This window comes from Urocampus carinirostris, chromosome 1 (assembly GCF_059441175.1).
Source record: "Urocampus carinirostris isolate Australia breed hairy pipefish chromosome 1, RoL_Ucar_1.0, whole genome shotgun sequence".
Taxonomy (NCBI): domain Eukaryota; kingdom Metazoa; phylum Chordata; class Actinopteri; order Syngnathiformes; family Syngnathidae; genus Urocampus; species Urocampus carinirostris.
The window spans coordinates 48,927,476-48,945,086 of NC_142349.1; the positions used below are offsets into that span (position 1 = coordinate 48,927,476).

At 38.6% G+C, this 17,611-nt stretch overlaps 1 protein-coding gene across 2 annotated transcripts in view; it reads left to right on the forward strand.

Moving 5' to 3' along the window:
- The first annotated feature begins 6,704 nt into the window (after window positions 1-6,704).
- Window positions 6,705-17,611, forward strand: part of LOC148374994 (myosin-9-like) — a 33,769-nt gene continuing 22,862 nt past the window's right edge. For both annotated transcript variants that reach the window (XM_088343234.1, XM_088343235.1), the window contains exon 1: window positions 6,705-6,909. The gene's annotated coding sequence lies outside the window, so the exon portion shown is untranslated. The remainder of the gene's footprint in view (window positions 6,910-17,611) is intronic.

Here is a 17,611-nt window from a genome sequence, read left to right on the forward strand (position 1 = left end):
CATTCCCACGTTGTGTTTACATGACAAGGCAAGCACGTTGGCTCACTTGTTTGACTGACAAAAAACCTGTTTGCAAGACAGGTGGTCCAATACAGATCAAACCTTTTTTTACCTAACACTAATTTAGTTTCACACCTGCAAAACAGATTTTTTAATGTACAGATTTGTGATTTTTCTTTTATTTTCCAACCAGTTGTCCAGACGAAGAGCCCATCCCATGGGAATGGGTCACCTTGGACTGGTTGCCAGGTAGCCACAGGACACAGAGAGACAGACAATTCATGCATGCACGCATTCGTACCTAGGAACAATTTTGACTCTAAAATCAACTTGCATGCATTTTTGGGGAATGTGAGGGGAAACCGGATTAACCAACACAAACACGGAAAAAACATGCAAAATCCACACAGCAAGGCCTGTAAATGGAATTGAACCGGGGACCTCTGAACTGTGAGACAAAAATGCCAACCGGTCATCCACCCAGCCACACATTTTGATTCCTCTAAAGCTAATATCTATTTGAAAGAAGACACGGTTGCAATATCATAATTTACTCATCAAATAATAAGATAGACCGACACAATTCCCAGGAGTGAGAGAGAGACAGATCTGTGCTAACAGTTACTTAGTTGCTACAGTTTCCCCCCTCATTTTAGAGAGATCCCCTGGCTTTTATTTTATCAATAAAAATCTCTCTTAAATATAAAGCCTATCCTAGCTCACTTCAACAGCTGAATTTTGTTTTGACTATTTAGCTATATTCCTTAGAATAACTACTGAAACAATCAAGTTATATCTTGTCTTTATAGAGTTATAATAAAGGTTAGGACCTCCAATATTTTTGCATGTTAAAAAAAAACAAAAAACGTAAGTAAGACGACCATCTATTGTTTGAAAGCAAAATGGATGCCAGCTCTTGGTACTCCATGTTATAGACTTTCTCCAGAAATATTAGGAGTAGAGAAATCTCATAAAGAAACCATAAAGAGATTAGCATTTGTGTAAGACAACATTCGCGTGTTACTCAAATAGACTCAACACTTTTTATTACAGAGACCACTCGCTACTTACGCTTCGGTTATCGCTGGTTCACTGCTTTGTGGAATTTGAGTTGAATCGTCTTCATTGTCACTGATATCAACGTATCGTGCATTGTGCAGGCAGCAGAGAGCAAATGTTATCTCGGGGGTAGGTTGTGTGTGTGTGTGTGTTGGGTGGGCATGACTGTCTGTGTACGCGACCGTAATACGCTGGTGTATGCTGTTAGTTAACAAGCAGGGAGGGCGCGCAGGTCAATGTGGCGACTAAAACAAACTGCCAAGCACGGGGACAGCTAGTTTTTAGTAGCTCGTTACATTCAAAGGAAATTCATCAATTTAATCGGACTCTGAGGAAACTCAGAAGAACACAATAAAATGGTGATCACCAACGTGTGCTCCGTTGATTATTGTTGGGTTCGGGAAGCGACTGAGGCAGAATCTGGAGAGAAGGCAATAGTAGTGCGCAGTCTGGCCTCATGCGAATAGGCTATGTATCAACTCTCACAAGCTACCCCTGACAAGCCTGTATCCCACCAACACCAGATCCATTATCCATGAAACGGATGACTTGGAGCTACAACTCGTGGACAACCGCTACATTCGGAAAGGTTTGTTTTAATCATCACAGAGAACTGGCTTAATTTGGGGATATCCAATGCTAGTGTGCAGCTCGCCAGCTGCTCTCTAAATCACTTTCATACACTGAAAGGAGCCCTCCAATTCCGTTGACAAATACCATTCATTCAACTGCAATTCTGTGTTTTATATTTGTAGATTTATAGTTGTTATTTTGGTGCAGTTTGATACTCTCGGTCGGTAAGGATGTCATCTCAAGGTAAGCTTGACCCTTGTGGTCATATAAAGGAACGTTGATACTTTGCGGATTTTCATGATTCGCGAGGGGTTCTGGTCCCCATTTACCACGATAACCAAGTGATTACTGTATTTGGATTTCAAAATGGCCATGTACTTTGGCTAAAGTTCATCACATCATCCATTTACTTTCAGTATTGCTTATCAGCTTTGTGGACTGTGCTGAAACCTCTCCCAGTTGAGTTTTGGGCATAAAGCAGGGGAAGCCTAAACTGGCAGCATTATGTATATAGTTTTTTTGATTGAGTTGCAGCCAAATAGTTAGGAATAAATATAATGTAGTTTGGAGAATGCTTTAATTGGGTTTAATTTAGAACGCACTTCGAAGATCAGAAGGAAAGAGATTGATTATTATCTTGTCCGGATTGTGACAAAATGCTTTTTAATCCGCAAAAAAAGGTTACAAAAGACAAATAGGCTATCAGGCTTAGATATCAATTTAGTGTTTGTAGATGTTTTAATCATGAGGATGGAATACTTTTGGGGTCCATTCTCGGGCAGGAGAGAGGGCGACATATGGAAACATGGAATGATGAAGCCATTTTTATTTTTTTTAACTTTATGCATCCTAATTTACCAATCAATTATTGTTCTTTTTTAGTTTTGCTTTTGTAATAAATAAATAAAATAAACAGGCTTCGATAACTTAGTTATAGTCAGATAACTGGCCACCCACTAACGAAATATTTGGTCAAATCCCATTCCCTTACTCACCAGCTCTACCATTTTATGCGTTAGATTTCCGCTTTTCTCCTCTTAAAAACGGCTACAGATTTTTCAAATTATATAAAAAGAAATAATCAAGACAAGTAATTTAGTTAATAACTGCTTTATTTTGAAGCAAGACTCAGCTTGTGCTTGAAAAAACGGGTCCAACGAATGCATTCGATTTCCATTTTAGTAAAAGTTTTTAAAAAAGCACGTTTTTTTAAATTAAGAGACTGATTGTGTTTTGTGCTTCAAATCTATCGCTTTTTACGTATGCATTCGTGCGTTCAGAATGAAAACGGGGAAATCTGTTTTGGGAACAATTCATGGGTTGTTACCAAATTTAACCTTAAGAAAGTAGAAGAAAAGACGTTTCCTTGTAAAATGATCAGTTTTAATCCGCTTGAGAAGAGAAATGTTTAGAATTGGCAAATACTTCATTTCCATCTTTGTATATTTAACAATGTTGTAAAACACACTTTTTTCAGTATATGCCGTAGGCCACTCACTCATTTGCATTATTATTAGTCTGGTTAAAATACAGTACTTTAGAATCAGAAAGGCAAATTAGAAAACTTCATTGTGACTTATGCTGTAACTATTAAAATTATTCGGCATTGTACAACTGAAAATTAGGAGTATTACAATTTTGTTTGTTGAATTATCATTTAAAGGACAATTAATGCCAATTATTCCTAAACGTTTGAAGTATGCGCATGCCCCAGTTGTCCAAGTAGCGCAGGGGGGTACAAACTTAAATGTATGTAATGGTAGAATAAAGTACTACAAACAAAATATTGTTGTTGTGGTGCCATTCTTATCCCAGGGTCCCATTGTGTATCCCTTCCATATTTTTTTTATCAAGCAATAATGTGTACTCTACACAATGCCAACATTAAATAGCTGGCTATTTTTTCTGTACCTACAATGTTTTTAATCGTGTATTTATTTTATTCATCAAATATCATACAAAAACAAAATACTGGGCTAACTTTAGTGCAGGGGTCAACAATATGCTAAATCATCTGCTGGTTCTGAAAACATATTGGGAATTTATATGAAATGTGATTCCTAACTTACATGATGTTTAGTGGTTGACTGAGTCTATTTAACTTCTAATAATGACCTGTTACTAAAGTAGTACAGTATAACATAGTAACGACATAGTAATAACATGTTATCTTAGAAATGCACATCAAACCGGCAGCCCTTCGTGCTAATCTGTAACAGATACGTAGCTCTCAGCTTCAAAAGGGTTGGGTACCGCTGTTCTAGTGCATTTTTAGCTTTTCAGAGCACAATCTATTATCAAATATTGTGCCTCAAAAAGGTGCATAACATATTCACGGGTGCCGCATTCCCTTAACTGCCTAGGTTCCCGGGGCACCATTTCTGTGGTGTGTCTTGGGCAAGTACAGCCTGACGTCTATCCCTCTCCAGGCCGCTTTTTTGCGTAGGGGGTTGCTCTCCCACATAAAACAGATATTAGCGGTCACAGGAGCCTCCTGAGCTGACTCAGATATAGCATCTTCATCATCTAGTCGCTGTTGTTTTTTGGTGTAAAGCGTCATCCCACTCTTCAAACATGAGCTGGACTTTGGCATCGACGGGCAGTGGTGTTTGACATTATTGAAACAAGATTCTATATCACTGGGGAAAAAACTATTATCTTTGGAAATTTATCACATTGTACAATACGCATCGCGTAATTGGTGTATAAGAATTGAATGTTTGTCTGATTTCTACTCACTTTGCTCTCAACGATGTAACTTAATGATATATTACTTTGTTTTGATGATAATTGTTCCAAAACCAATGTGATTAAATGGTTTATTTGACGGTCAATACCAAGGTCCGCTCATCTATCAAGAGCAGAATGAAGCTTTACACAAAAAAACAACGGTACCAGATGATAAAGGTAGTCAAGTCAAGTCAAGTCATTTTTATTTGTATAGCCCTTAATCACAATAAGTCTCTAAGGGCTTCACAGATTAGTACACTATGTTACACAGACTATTTTTCAGCCGACAAGAAGAGTAGGTTATTATTCATATGCAATGGAGTAGAAGTGAGTTTTAAGTTTAGATTTAAACATTTCCACTGAGGTTGCAGATCGGATCTCAGGGGGAAGAGCATTCCACAGCACCGGTGCCGGGATGGAGAACGCTCTCGAACCAGCAGAACACTTCTTTGCTCTCGGGATCACCAGAAGACCGGCACTCTCAACTGTATAAGAGTCAAATCAAGAGGCTTCTAATGCCACTGGTAACCATGAACACCAATACCATCTGTTTCATGTGGGGGAGCAAACCCCTACCCAAAAACCTGGCCTGGAGATGGATGGGCGCCAACAACCTGTACATCCCCAATACCCACCACAGGTAATGGTGCCTAAACGACAAGCGGGTTAGGGCAGGGATTTTTGACCACTGTGCCACGGCAAACTAGTGTGCCGTGAGAGATCGTCAGGTGTGCCGAGAGAATAGAATAGAATATACCTTTATTGTCATTGCTACAAAATGGGTTAACATATTGTGACAACGAAATTGGGCATGACACTCCAGTTTTACACATTCACAGTGAGGTATGAGCCAAGAAGATACAGGAACAGAGAAGATAAGGTTATAAAACAAGGGGGATAAGGCTATAGTTATAATTTACATGGTATTTACACAAGAAATGTCGGCATGTGGGATGTTACATACAGTGTTGTCGTGATACCGTTGGTATTGTAAGGGTTGTGCAATATTGCATTTGGTGCAAAGTCATCATAGTGCAAAAAATAGTCAGCATATGCATTGGTGCAAACATAGACATCATAGTGCAGAAAAAGGAAATGGTCAGACATTGTGCAAGGTGAGCAGAAATTATCCAATGTCACTTTTTAAAATTTTATAAATCATTTATGAATCATTTTCTGCAAATATGTCATGGTCAAGTGTCTGTGCTGTAAAAACTAGGGGTATTGATATTGTAATTAAACATACTGTTTAGTGTCATTTTATAACATTTTTGGTTAATGGTGTGCCGCAAAATTTTTCCAATGTAAAAATCATGCCCTGGCATAAAAAAGGTTGAAAAACACTGGGTTAGGGTATCTGTGAACTGTGGATATTAATATATCTGCATGTATAATTATTCATAGACAGGGTTGCGTAGGGATACTTTAACTGGATTACTTTCAATTACTTTTGGATTACTCCAGTACCAAATATGCGAATAAAAGATAAAATAAACTGAATATGAATAAAATTATGACTCACAACACATGGTAAGCTTTCTCTCCTGGCTTTGATCTCCAACAAAACTAACATAAAATGCGACAGAAACAAAATGAAAATAAATCCAAACAGCTTGCCAACATCATTTTTGCCGTTCCATGTATTCCGTTACTCCCTAAGCCTGCACAAAATATAGTAATTTTATTCATATTTAGTTTCTTTTGTCTTTTATTAGCAAATTTGGTATTGGAGTAATGCAAAAGTAAATTGAAGCAAAGAAGCAAAGAATAGATGAATAGGCCCACAATATATTTTTCCTCGAGTACTGCCGATGTAATGGATATGATACAAAAGAAATCAAATCATTCTTTTTTTCCTCCTTGCCCGGCCCCTCGGCGAAATTCCTAACCCAAATTGGCCCTCGGCTGAAAAAGTTAGTCTACCCCTGAAGTAGCGGCTAGACTCATGACAGCTATTTGTTTTGACTGAACATTGTGTCAGACAGGACCCTGGCACCTGTGGGGGGATCAGGATGATGCCCTCCCCTCCTGAGAGTGAATGGTACATATATGGTCAAAAAATCTCTTACTATGCACATACCTTTCTCATTAAACACATTTTTATCTCAACCCCTTCCTCCTCAACTTCAGCTTCTTTAGCTTGCCGCTTTGACCCGCCCGGTTAGTATCCGTCATATTTTTTCAGAGGACATGATTGGTCTACAGTATACAGTTAGCCAATGAACGACGGAAATTCGTTAAAGGGGAGGATTCAACATGGCCGGTACCCGCCTCGCCTTGGACCGCACCCGAGCGGGTCTCAACTAAAGTTACGCCAACCAGTTAGCTGCAAGTGCAAGTGGGAGGGCTAAAGGCAGAAACGTTTGTAGAAAGAAGGGAGGAAAGGTTGAAAACGCTGAGAAAGCGGGAGGAAACGTCTGCTTTTAGTCTAGCGTTAACTCCCGGTATTACTGCAGCAGTCAAGTGGGGGGAAAAAGAGAAAAGTTTGCCTCACGTCGACGCCATCTGAGCCACTATTAGGAAGGTGTCCTCCACCTTTAACAGCAGGTAACAATTTACAACTTTGATCACCTTTCGCTTTAATTCTTCTCTTTGAGCTTTTCTTCCTTACACCCTCCCGAACAAGGAAGCTTGCTTGCTTGCTAATTCATTGCGCCTTCGAACCTCATGTAGCAGATTTATTCATTTCGTTGCATATTCGGGTCGTCTATACAAATGGAAATGTAGCATTTCTTAAGTTGACATATTCGCACAGTGTTTCGTACGATGTACAAGAAGTCACTCGTCGGATCTGCGTCGCGGCGGCTGGCTGGAGCTAAAAAAGCCACAAGGGCAGAGGCAGGAAGTGATTCGCTTCGATAAGGCCGGGCGGCCAAGAGTTTCAGCCCGACTGGGACGGAAATGAAACGGAAGTTGTTTAAAGACTTGACAAAAAAAAAACCCCGTCGACGTGTAATATTTGTGATATTTATTTAGGGGATTAAGTTGAGTGTGTGGTTAGTTACGTGTCCCTATGGTGGTATGACGTCATCAGTTAACCGACCGATAGGCTGAACCTCACTCACACCCATGTCATACATTGCACTTTTGGTTTTCTCATTTCTCGGTGACTTCGTTAAGTAGAGCATCATATAATATACAGTGGCACCTCTACTTACAAATTTAAATCGCTCTGGCAGTAGCTTTAACCTGAACTTCCTAAGTAAGGATGTATTTTGTATGTAAATGCGCGAATCCGTTCCAAGCCCCGCAAAAGTACTCTGTGATATTTTTTAAATAAATCATTAAAGAGAATAGAACATGAAACATCCATCCATCCATTATCTGCACCGCTTATCCTCACTAGGGTCGCGGGGGCGCTGGAGCCCATCCCAGCCATCTTTGGGCAGTGGGCAGGGGACACCCTGAACTGGTTGCCAGCCAGTCGCAGGGCACACCGGGACAGACAATTCGCTCGCTCATTCACACCTAGGGACAATTTGGACCGGTCAATTAACCTGACGTGCATGGTTTTTGGAATGTTGGAAGAAAACCGGAGTGCCCGGAGGAAACCCACGCAAGCACCGGGAGAACATGCAAACTCCACACAGGAGGTTGGATCTCATGACCACAGAACTGTGCCGCACACACGCTAACCACTGTGCTGCCCAACAAGAAACATATTCATGTTATAATTATATTACATTAAAATTACCATGAAACGAGACGTATAATGTTAAAAAGAATAAAGAATATAATAATAAATGTATTAATTTACCTTTCCGCCTCGCATTCATTTAAAAACTGATCCAATAACGTCCGGTTTTGCCAATCGGTCAGAAATGTGCAAGGCAGACGTGGTGATAGCCGGACTTCTCAAGACCTTTTCCTGGTGATTCCTTTCCACAAATTCTGAAACCTAGAAATTTGCTATAATGTCCAATTTGGGCTGATTGAATGATGACTACGTCTTGCCAGAAACCCTGCTCCTCCTAGTCTCTGAACTGTGACGGTGACACAAAGAGCATGCTGGGATCATGCAGGCACACTTGGCTGCCAGGCAGATTCGAAGCAATAGCCAGTTCGTTTACATTTGTGAAACTCTTGTTGCCATGTTTCACAACAAGTCTGCTTGTGAATTTGCTATTGCATTTCTGCTTCTCTTGTGATTTACGGAATCTTGCATTAGTTTTAATGACATTGTCTTATGAAGCATTATCAACCCCTACTGATTGTGCTAAAGAGGACAGGTGCCTGCTAAACATAAACAGGGCAGTATGAAATGTGTATTAGTGCAATGACGACGTATCAATTCTGGACATTTATTATTGCGGATACATTTGTGGATCTGTAAAATAGTAACAGGTTTATATAAGCCTTATCAGGATGGCAATTCATACTGTTAAAATAGTTCTGTCAAATACAGAACTTCTGAAGTTTCTGCAAACTGGTTTGAGCTATGCAGATACACCAATAGTTACCTCAAGTGACGTGAAATACATGCTGTTGATTTTAATGTGATCTTAAGTAACAAATCTTTGAGCGGTCTTGGGGTTAACTGAAACAAGCATCTTTGTTACTTAAATTCCTCATAAAGTATGTCAATTACAAAAGGACAACAATAAGCCAGCATCTGGGTTAGCTTAGCAGTCAAAACCCTTTGCCCTTCCGGGTCAGACACCTGTACAACAACACAAGCGCGCCAACGTTTATACATCTACTATTAACGTGCACTACCTGGTGAATTAAACAAGGATAAAAATTGACACTTATATTTTGTCTTTTACACATACTGTATGTATCTATTTTAATTGGATATGGATACGAATGGTTGTGTCATGTTTGTCCTCCTACATCAACCGTATATTTTCCCAATATGAAACATTTTTGAAAACTTAACACAGAGCCACTAGAGAGCGCCAAAAAGCTGCATGCGGCTCTAGAGACGCCGGTTCTCTACCCCCACCCTAAATGCTTTATCATGGTCTTTTGACTGTGGTTAAGTTGGGGAGAACAGCTAAACCATCCATAAAGAGCCCTCAAGGACTAATTGTCATGATTAGGTCTACCAGACTGACAGGTTTACAGACTGGGACTATTAAGAGCAGTCACTCATCTTTATGAGACCATTTATCAACATTAGTCATATTTGTGATACATCATTTTTAGAACACAATCAGAAGTTCAAACAAAGACATTTTAGTCTTGTTCAAACCATCTCCACTTTGCACTCCACCGGCGGAGGGCACTCCTCTATCGAGGGACCTCACTGGAGGGTCCTCAGGGCCGAGTGAGAGAAATGGGATTGGGCCTTTATTTCTGTTCTTCATTGTCATTTTGCCATTTGCTATTTAGTAGTGCATTAGTCGAGGACTGAACTCGCGCCAGATTTATTTTTTGTTTGTTGCTTGCCTATATCTGTAGCCTTCAAACGAACCTGGTAGCTTTACCTAAGGAGGGGAAGAAAAATATTAAAGTGTGATATTTTTTTATTCTGCTGATTTTTACTTGGAAATTGTTTCATGGGTCTCAGGCTACTTCTCCTTTTCTTTACTACTTTGGGTCCGTAAAATTTCTCAGAAAAAGATGCCACTACCAACTAATAGTAATTCTTTGTAGAGGACCTGCTTCATTTTTACAACAAACATGGCCAGGGCATTGCTCTGCCTATTTTGATATTAGAAGCTACTTGACAGCAAGCAGCCATCAATGACCCACAATGATTTGGTGCCCCCTGAGAGTTCTGTACTTTCAATGGTATTCAAAGAGTTCATATTGCGCTTGTTGGCTAGAAGGCAGACACTTTTCTACTTGCTGTCTTTAGAAAATGATATCCCTGTGGCTCAAAGTTCATTCATTGACCGATAACAGATCATCTCTTTCCTTGAGTTTCTTGTGAATTTGTTGTTAACTTGGCCCCGAACAACTGTGATTTCATTTGTTGGTGGAAGAAAACTATTACACTATTATTCGGATTGTTGTCTTCAGATTAAAAGGGCATGTGAAATCTATTTTAGTCGAGTAAATATTTGTTAACAGTCTTTTCAACTAAACATATTTTGTAGGTTTATACTCTTGATCAAATCAACAGAACTGACTATCAGGCCAGTGCTAATTTTAACTGTGAACGTATTTAAAGCTGTACCTGATCTCAAATTGGGCTCAATTCCCAATATGTTTCCCTTGTTTTCAGTCAGAGAGAGATGTTAAACATCAAAATACACATTTGGCAAACCATTTGTGTTTCGGTTGAGTCCTTGTTGATGGTAGGTGAATGCCAAATGGGTGTGTAGGCCATGACTTTTAGAAATGATCATGCAAATTTTCGCTGGTAAAAAAACCAGTTTGTCGTGTGATTTATCGCTGCTGGTGGTGACAGATATTTCTGCATTTAAAATATGTTTCAGGGCAAATAAATAAAAATTCTGGAATTTGAAAGTGGTGTCCAAAGCAGGTGTAATAAGAAACAGATTTCATTGCAGGTGATGTCTGCCTAAATCCTTTTAATCTATTGCAAGGTCACTTTAACAGGGCATTTTGATGCTTTTAATTTTATTTCAGTAGCTACATTTTAATGATGTAGACAAAGCTTGTCTTCAATATTTTCATATTGTTTGACATTTAGACAAGTTATAATCCAAAGTAGTATTACAATCTTATTTTCAGATTTTGCAAGTTAATATCTGCATTTGAAGGGGATTTTCTAGACGTGCCTATAGCAATTTAAAGCTATTCTACAGTGATCAATTCGCTGACATTTTGCATTCTTTCAATTACCTGATTCACATTATTGAAGACCTTATATTTTTATTAAGAGGGCCTACAGTTTCACCCCCCAAAAATAATAAATATTATATAATCATATAATGTTTTTTTTCTCATACAATGTGTTCTGAAATAAAACATCATGAAGCGAGTCATAAGTTGTCACCTGAGGGAAATAAAATACATTTTGGTATAGCATCATGCTGTATTTTTGTTACTTAAAGAAAGGCAAATGGCAATTTTTATTTCCCGGCAACCAACCCCGAGGTTGAGTCAATTTGCCACAATAAAAGGATATGGCAAGCCAGGTTATACCTTTGGGCCAAGATTCGACGCCCGTATCTTCAAAGTTTCATTTCCTGATCTCAGTTCTTTTTCTGCTCATATGTTTCCTTCACCCTTGCCTTTCTTCCTCTGTTTGTTTTTGGTTGTTTTGTCTCAAAGCCAAAACCCGTTCGTTTTTTCAAGCAAAACACCCCCCACTCCCTTCCTCAACACACACATGCACGTACAATGCTCGGTCGTCTTCATGGTTGAAAAAAGACACTTGAAATACCATGTACTATTTGACTTGACACAAGCTTTGACATCTAATGTTAGCAGAAAAGATGTACTGACACAGTTCACTCTCTGTCATGCATAGTCATCGATAAATGACCTCTTCAAAAGAGTTTGTCTGAAATTGGTCACTTTTGGTTCTGAGCTACTACTTGAAGATTATATCAACATTATGGAAACCTGTAGCTGTATCTGTAATCTTGTAGCTCTTTGATGGTTGGATTGATGCAAGCCTATTGACATGGCATGTTTGTTCAGTCATAATGTTGAATCCTTTGGTCATAATGATAATTTCTCAAAAATGATTCACCAAATACAGGGGAACAAAAGGATACTGTTTCTATAAATTTCAACACAGGACTGAACACAAGATTTTTCAAATAACATTTACACTTCCATTACATATTAAACACAATGTCACATCGCAGTTGTTTTTAGAACTGAGGTAATTTTGCTGGTAATTTCACTGGTCTCCATGTTCCTAAGTGGTTAATGTTTTGGAGATTATGCAACACCAGTGCTGACGCTGAGTTTTTTAAAACATGCGTGAGACCTGTTTCTTCCTCCCATCGACATGACATCACATCTGAGTGAGGTCAGAGCACTTTGCTAGACATGAGCATGGTTTAATTAATGATAAAACCCTTAACATTTTGCCTTATTGGCATTCTCATAGGGTGTAGCCCAGATAAAGGCCATAGGTGATAATACTTAAGTCCAAATTCCAAAACAATTGTGAAGGGTGGAGGTGGATAAAGCGCTCAGGTAACCATCCCCCATGCCAAAGCACATACTTCCTCTAGTATTTCTGTTAAACAACTGAACTATCCATTTCTGTCTTTCATTAACTAGCCCTTTAAAGTCTGATATGGCTTGGATTACATTACATTAGCTGGATAAAAGTCGACCACTTCAAGAATTGATCAAATATTCCTGCAACTGTTGATCCAAAATGATTTCTTGTTCAATAACAATTCAATTTACATTTCATTTGTAATGCTTTTTTCATGCACCCTCCACTTTTATGTGCCATTTTTATTTTTTTTGAATATGCTGTAATGTCATAATTTGTGAAAGCCTGCATCAAATCGAGATATGGACAGCAGTAAAGCTACATGGCCTTATAGTAGTACACTGATGGATTGTCATAGAAAAGTATGTCTTGGAATTTTGCCAATGTGTCTATGATTGCAGATACAGTGGTACCTCTATTTACGAATGCCTCTACAAACGTTTTAAGTAACGAAGTATGTTAATGGGAATATATATTGCCTGTAGTTGCGAAGATTGCTTTGATCAAAATTCCATGAAATCCTTGATTTTGTGGAAAGAAATCACCCGGAAAAAGTATTAAGTCGAGCTATGGCTACATCTGCTTCGAGCATTTCCAACGGATTTTCTAAAGCCGGCAAAAACAGAGGTCATTTGGATCAGTTTTTAAATAAACGGGAGACAAGAAGGTAAATGAATATTTTTATTACAGTATTTCCTTTCATTTACCATGATTGTGTGAAGTGTGGAGGTTTTCTTTCTTAGGCTTTAGATTTAACGCCAAAAAAGATTATTAAAAAAAAATCTCACACAAACACACACACACTCGTGCGCTGTCATCAATCAGCTAAAAAGCAAATGCTAACAGCAAAAATTTGCGTTACCACACTTAAAGTAGTGACTTGTGCTGCTACCTATTAGGGATCGACCGATGTGGATTTTTCAGGGCCAATACAGATTATTAATATTAAGAAGAGGCCGATAACCGATATTTGGAGCCGATATTTATTTGGTGTAAAAGCTTAAAAATTGGCATAAGAGATTTATTAATAATGCAAAATGAAACGAATGTTTGGCATAAATTCAAATAAAACTTTAAGAGCTCTCTTTTATAGTACATAAATTGAAATTTCAATACTACTAACATGACTACTCTTTCACTAACAAAAAACTAACAGTCCAGGAAATTATAATGAGGCTTAGCAGCAACTCGTATAAAGGTACATACATTTCAAATGGCTCCCTGGAACTTATTACGGTAAATAACAATTTCAACACGGCTAACATGAATAATCATTCACTTAAATAAAAAACTAAGAGTGCAGGAAATAAAATTAGGATTAGCAGCAACTTGTATACTGCTACATAAGAACTTGGAATAGCTAGGGGAGAGAAGAAGTAGCGTGGGTTGGCTGCATCTAAGACTTAATAATCATCTCGTTGAGGGAAAATCAAAATGCCAAAATTGTCAAATTCCCTAGTATCAGTGCCGATAATGGCTCGTCCTCTACTATCCCTGACATGCATGTCAACTGCAATTGTTTCAGCTGTACAGACTTCCACGCAATCCTGGCTCGTTGTCAATAGTCAATTTTAAATTTTGTCGGGGCGGCAGTAGCTCAGGAGGTAGAGCGATCGTCTTAGGATTAAGGGATCCCAGTTCGAATCCCGGCTTGTCCGTGTTACATGTCTAAGTGTCTTTGGGTAAGACACTGAACCCCCAATACCCCCAATAAGCAGGTTAGCGCCTTACATGACTGCACAGATCACGGCCGCTATTGGGAAATGTGAAGCACAATGTAAAGCGCTTTGGGAAGTCATTGACTTGAAAAGTGCTATATAAATGCAGATCATTTCATTTCATTAGTCATCAAACACTTTATAAATCCCTTTGGTTTCGAACTTTTTAAATGGAGAGAGTGCTGACCGTGAATCCTTCTTACTTAAAATTGTCAATATTATTCATAAGACGACTGTCTATTTACCAATCCGTGAAGTACAGGGTGTGGCCTTCCTTATGTGGTGTGGTGTTGCAGGAACATTTTTTGACACCTCAAGAAATTTAAGGAATAAAAATGCTGTAAATTACTACTTGGTGAAAACTAATCTTATTGTGGATGGCATTTGCCAGTTTGATATTTAAGTGGTCTTGGTTTCTGGGGCATGTGGAAAGTAATGTGGGAAAGCATGCAAAACCGTTGTGAAGCTAAATCTTTTTCCAGCAAAGGCTTAGTTAGGAAGAGTTCATTGTGTGCCCTAGAAATATCTAAACTTTAAATCAATGTCAAATACATTTCTTCTGAATGTGTTTGTTTAGGTTGGGGCAAGGGGTATTTTCTGTTTTGTTGTTTTTGTCAACCCTGTATCGTATGAATAGAAAAGGGGTATTTAGTCATTGATTTAATGTTGCAAGTTGCTGGGAAGTTACACTGCAGTATTGATTGACACTTACTTTAGTTGTACTGTTGATACGCCTGCCATTCACACACTTCCAGTAGTCTTTAGTTAGAGCAGGAAGGGTCTTTTCAAAAGTATGACTGTACATGGTCATTCTGTGGTAGAAGGCGTCACGACCCCTGGTTGTTACAGTAACTCAGGAAGTCAGTGAGGCGGAAAGGAATGAGTCTGATGGGATGTATGGGCTCCGTTTACAGACCCATATTGACCTGCTTTCTCGGGGGAGCAATTGAAACCCACTCAACATTAAAACTAGATTTACATAGCTGTTGAATTTATTTCCCACAGATGATCTCTGTCCTTTTTTATGCAGTCTATTTTTTTAATCTCTGAAAGTTGGAATTTTCTGAATATCCTTGTTTACTATGTTTCTGTGTTAATTTTTTTTGCTGTATTTATCTAACTAGTATATTAACCTATAAATGGATCAAGACTTTTTGAACACAATCCATTGTTTTTAAAACCAATTAATATTTCTATTTATCACAATTTTATTCTTAAACTCGTTATATTAATAACATTGTTCGGAACTTTCTAATCCCACAAAATGGGTTAATGGCAGGTAGGCAACTCTATTATACATCAGTAATGCTTTGGATGGTTCCATGACCATTACTGTCCTAAATGTTGTATGTAAGTATGGTCCAGATCTACAGTACAAGCATCTGACCATAACACTCTATTCCTCTTTTCAATGTAGAGCAGCCCTAGTAATATTAACTATCAGCTATTTTTGTGTTAAGAGACTCTTGAGATTTAAAAGGTGTCACAGAATTTTCTGTGTCAAGCGTGTGCAGTAGAAATCAACACAGTGCCTCTTGCATGTAATTATTTACAAGCAATTTATTTTTGCTGTAACTCAACTTGATTTGTCTTCAGATGCACACAAAGGTTCTTACAACAACTTTGAATACTACAATTGAGTCAAAAATATCAACGAAAGAGCATGAATTAGCTTTTAGGCTGCAACCATCTTATACAGCTGCTCTTTATTAAATATTTTTTCTGCTGCAGGTCTTGGAACGAACGACTCGTGAGCCACGCGTGGCTCTTTTCATAAGTTCATCTGGCTCAGGGATAAAGTTTACTTTTTTAACGTGTTTAGGCCAGGAGTGCAATACTTTTTTTTCTACCAGTACCTGGAGAAGCGCTATTGTGCTTATCTTCCTTTAAGGCTGGAAAGGAAAATTGTTTTTCATGTCTTAGTCAATAAGATGCCTTCTACCATTTCCTGGATACTTTTTTAATTCGTAGTTTTCGCAAGTTATGAAAAAAATGATTAATCATGAACAATCCGCTTGAGGACTGAAGATGAATGTTTTATAGATTCAAAATATGTCAAATATTTTCTTCTCTAAAATGGACAAATAGTGACCACTTTATTCCCTAATTTAGAACTGCAACCACATCATACAACTGAAGGTATATTCGCATTTCTGTCCTTTGCTGTATTTAGTGCCATTTTTACAATTATTCTGCTCACATCTTGTTTTGAAACCATTATTTATGACAAAAATGAAGGTCAAAATTAAACTCGACAATCTTAAGTAACTGTGGGAGGGAGACTATTTTAAGTGGGATACTTAGAACTGATCCAATGACGTCTGGTTTGCCGAAATGCGCGAGGCAAACGTTGTCAAAATGAGCGAAAGCCCGACTTTTCATAATTTTTTTCTGGGTGATTCTTTTTCATAAAGTCCGACTTCATGGAATTTTTCTAAAATTTCTTTAATTTGGGCTGACTGAATGATAGCTGCGTGTTACCGAAAGTTCACCTCCTCGTCTGTGAACTGACAAGAAGAGCATGCTGGGAGCACTCATGCGCATTGGTTTTCAGGCAGAACGATAGCCAGTTTGTTGATGTAGGGGGGTTGGCGAAATGCGTCACTAAGGGTTGCGCTTTCACTGTCTATTTTTCGGGAAACTGTGCGCGGCAAACAGCAGCGGGTAGTGTACTGTATTTTTGCCTCCGTAACTGGAGGCAATATTTTCCATTTTAGGTACATTATAACCAGAAATGTTTGTATGTTGAGACATTCGAAAGTAGAAGTACCACTGTATATTATTTTTAGGGATTATTTAATCAAATCACATCTCTTGCTATTATGCATTTGATCATATTACTCACACCTGTAAGACAAAGTTATAAAGAAATATTTTTGACCAGTGTTGTCTCAATGAGTGTGCCTCCCCTTATGGTTTGAGGTAATAGTGAGACTTAGAAATTCATGTCCTGATCTATGTCTCAGATATAAAATGCAAAAGAGTCTCAGACTGGGAGCCAAGAAGGAGCCATAGCAGAGAAAGTGCAGACATTTGTGGAATTTCTTTCCCTGATTGAGAGGGTGGGTATGGCAGGAATGCAACCCTGAAAGACTGGATAAACAGCAGAGGTTGGTTGGTGTTGGGAAAAGGGGGTTTTATTCTTATGAAGATACAACTGCGTTCTTCGGTTTGCTAAAGGGGCATAGGACCAACTTACGACAGCATCGCTATTTCCCCCATCACACGATGCAGGCATCTGATGATTTTTACACTTGGAGGCAGTTTCGACAATGATGGATTTCAGCTGCAGCTTGGAGAGTTTGATGGGAGGATGGGGGAAGTTAGGGGTCATGAGAAGAATGATGCTCTTTCTGCTCTCTTTCTCACAGTTTAGGGTTAATGTGGTGGAATGGGTGGGAGCCTTTTATTTGAAATGTCCTATTCTGGCAAAAAA